The sequence below is a fragment of the Ovis canadensis genome, chromosome X (assembly GCF_042477335.2).
Source record: "Ovis canadensis isolate MfBH-ARS-UI-01 breed Bighorn chromosome X, ARS-UI_OviCan_v2, whole genome shotgun sequence".
Lineage (NCBI taxonomy): Eukaryota > Metazoa > Chordata > Mammalia > Artiodactyla > Bovidae > Ovis > Ovis canadensis.
Window position 1 is genome coordinate 135357377 of NC_091727.1, and position 3612 is coordinate 135360988.

Genomic DNA, 3612 nt, shown 5'->3' on the forward strand with positions numbered 1-3612 from the left:
CATTTCTAGTCTTATCTTTAGTAATTTGTCGTCTCAAATTTTCTGGTTCTTGGATTAATATTGATAACTTCTACTGGGAAATCATCCATTATCTTTAGATTTTAAATTTGATATCAAAGATGTATATATAAAACTATAGCTCTTTTAATCACATCTATTTATGTAGTGAAAGCCTTCATTATTCATAATTTGTTTACTTTTGTTTTTCTTCTATTATTACTTAGTTTTACTTATGAAGAGTTTATTTTATTGGTCTTTGAAAGAACCAGGATTTTATTTATCATTTCTACAATGTTTTTTTCTGATCATTATTTTTAAATTTTTGCAAATTTCTTTTCTCTTTGGATTTGTTTTCTTGTACTTTTCCAGTTCTTCAAGAAGAGGGCTTATTTCTTTTATTTATGGGCTTCTTGAATAATAGTGGTAATTAAGATTATTTTTCTCTGAGTACAGCTTTAGTCATGCCCCATAAGCCTTGATATGATGTATTCTTTTTCTTTTTGTCTTGCTTTTAGCTTGTAGTTTTACTTATAATTTCCTCTTTGACCCAGGGGTTATTTTGGAGAACAGTGCTGCATTGTCAGGCAGTTATATTTAATGGTAATCTTTTATTTATTTGTAATTTTATGCTGTTAAGACAGTGTACCTATAAATTCATTCCTTTTTTAGAATGTATTTCCTGTTTCATTTAATCTGAGTTTTTAAATTTGAAAATCATGTTTTTATCCCAGAAATTATTTTTTCTGCTTTAGCTGTATTTTTTTCAGTACTGTTATTAGTTACTTTGCTAAAGATTACACCTGACTCCTTAAGTAGTTCTATTTCTGTGGGGGATAATGTAAGTTTTAAAGTGCACAGACAATGAATATGAATAGTCATTTATGGAAGTAATACAAGTGACTGGAGAAATTTGGGGACTAGAAACTCCAAGGAGGGTCTTCTGGAGGTATCCCTTGAAGGCAGGACTGGGATTTGAATGAAATAAATTTTATGATTCTGTGTTTATTCTTCACTATATGTGCATTTTCTTCAAACATTGTTTCTTAGACATACCTAGTGATGCCTTTGGAGAAGGAAATGGCAGCCCACTCCAGTGTTCTTGCCTGGAGAATCCCAGGGACAGGGGAGCGTGGTGGGTTGCCATCTATGGGGTCACACAGAGTCTGACACGACTGAAGCGACTTAGCAGCAGCAGCAGCAGCAGCAGCAGCAGCAGCAGCAGCAGCAGTGATGCCTACCTAAGTGGTAGATTACCTTCTTCCCAAGTCGCTCAAATGGGAAAGAATCTGCCTGCAATGCAGGAGACCTGGATTTGATCCCTGAGTCAGGAAGAACCCCTGGAGAAGGGCATGGCAGGCCACTCCAGTATTCTTGCCTGGAGAATTCCATGGCAAGCAGCCTGCAGAGAAGCCTGGCAGGCTATAGTCCATGGGGTCCCAGAGAGTTGGACACAACTGAACGACTAATACTTTCACTTTTTTTCAGTGATGCCTACCTAAGTGGTAGATTAAATAATTTTCAGACAGTATCATTAGACTGTTTATTATTAGACCATAATTTGTTTTCTCACTCTAGCTCCCCTACCTCTTCCAGATTTGTAATGTATCACATTACCACAGTGCTCCAGCTATCATTATTGTATTGTATGTTGATTACCTTAGTTGTAGCCTAAAAGAGCTATGTTCAGAATTTAGTGTCCAAGAGAAAACAAGCTGTGTAGAGACTATAGCTTGACCAACAGCTGATACCATTTCCCAATGGGCTATTCCTACTTATGTCACCAAAGGAAATCTCTGAATAGTCAAAAATAAAAAAATACAGAGTAATTTACCAAAAACTATTGAACATTTCCATGTACTCTCTCATTGGAATCCTGAAAAGTGCAATTTCCTTCTTTCCCTGAGGATGGATTCTTATTCACTCTTAAAATGGAGATTTAATGTTGCACTGGAGATGATAAATATACACCTATTTGCATGTATGTATTGGCCTGGCCAAAAAGTTTGTTCAGTTTTAAGTAAAAATAAAAAGATGTATTTTTTTTCCTTTTCACCAAGAACTTTATTGAATAGCATAATTCACTAACCAAATGAACTTTTTGGCCAACCCAAAATATATGGTAAGCTATTATGTTTTTGATATAAACTTATATTCTTGTTTTTCTCTCCCACAATCTTTTTTACTTTCCCATTTTCCCCATTCTTTTCTTCGGGAAAGGTTTATGGAAGGGCTTTGTCATTTCCCAAAGCCCAAACACATGAAAGTATCATGCTAGGTATAGTTGATGCTCTACAGTAAGCTGTGTAATAAATATGGTTTTATTTACTTTCAACCTGCTGAAGAGTCAGTGTGTTCAGTATGAGGATTCATGTCTTGCTTCAGTTGTTGAAACTCCTGTGGCACAATCTCTTCAAATATCGCCTTTTGCTTATTCACTCTAGTCTTTCTTTATGGAACTTCTTCCAAGCATATTTTGATACTTTTCATTCTTTCTGCCATGTCTCCTAGCTTCTCATTCATATTTTGCACCACTTTATGTTTTTATGCTGCATCCTGGGTGATTTTTTGAGATCTATCTTTGAATGTTTTAGTTATCTCCTTGCTTTTGAGTTTGCCTCTGCTCAGGCCACATATGTTTAACCAGTTCCAGATTAGTTTTTATGTTTTTGTCCTTTGGGATTGCTAACGTGTGGAACCGTGATTTCAGCCCTACATATTTGGGTGGAGCTGTCCTGGATTCTGATAACTCCCATGGGTCTCTCTATCCACCCATGACCTCACATAAAAGACAAGTTTTCTTGTTATATATCTTTGCTGTGAGAAAAGGTTTTCTAGTCATCATTTTAGGTACCAGTTGTACTTCTATGAGATCTGGATTTAGACAGGAGCTTGATACCAGCTTCCCATCTTCCACTGGGTGGAAGCCTCCTGTTACTGTGTGGGATTAAAACCCTGTTCCCCAGCCCTTAAAGCCAATATCCATCTTTTGTCTTTATCTCTGTTTGTCTTTATCTCTTGCTCACTGTTGTTAGTCCCTTCTTTGTTTCTTGGGGATTTCCATTTCATGATTATGAGGTTGATTATTTCATGATTATGAGATTGACTATATTACTACTTTTAGAGGGGAGTACATATTCTGTCATTTCTGTGAGTTGTCAATGAAAGGGATCAGTGCTGAGTCAGTTCAGTCTGCTATTAACTGGGAGTTCCTCAGATAGTTTTGTTGGATTGAATTGTGTAGATGATTTATGTGGTGCCTCTTAAGAGACATCTTGGGGGAACGTGTTTTGTATTTCTTCCAGTCACATAGTATAGCTTCTTAACAAGCTCTCTGTATCCTGGAATGGCAATGATAGGGAAGCAGAAGAGAAAGTCTTGATTATTCAAGGAAGACACAGAAGCGAATGGAAAGCCATCATGTCTGAAGAGGCCACAAGGAGGGAATGAAATTGGTGAATTATGTAAAACAATACTAGAATCACATGGGCTCCTTCCTTCCAAGGACTCTAAGGCACTCTTATAAGCATCTTTAAATTTAGACACACCATGGAGAAAACATGGAGAAAACTGATACTGTTTCAGTCACCCCCATGGAAAGAGAAGACAGAACAA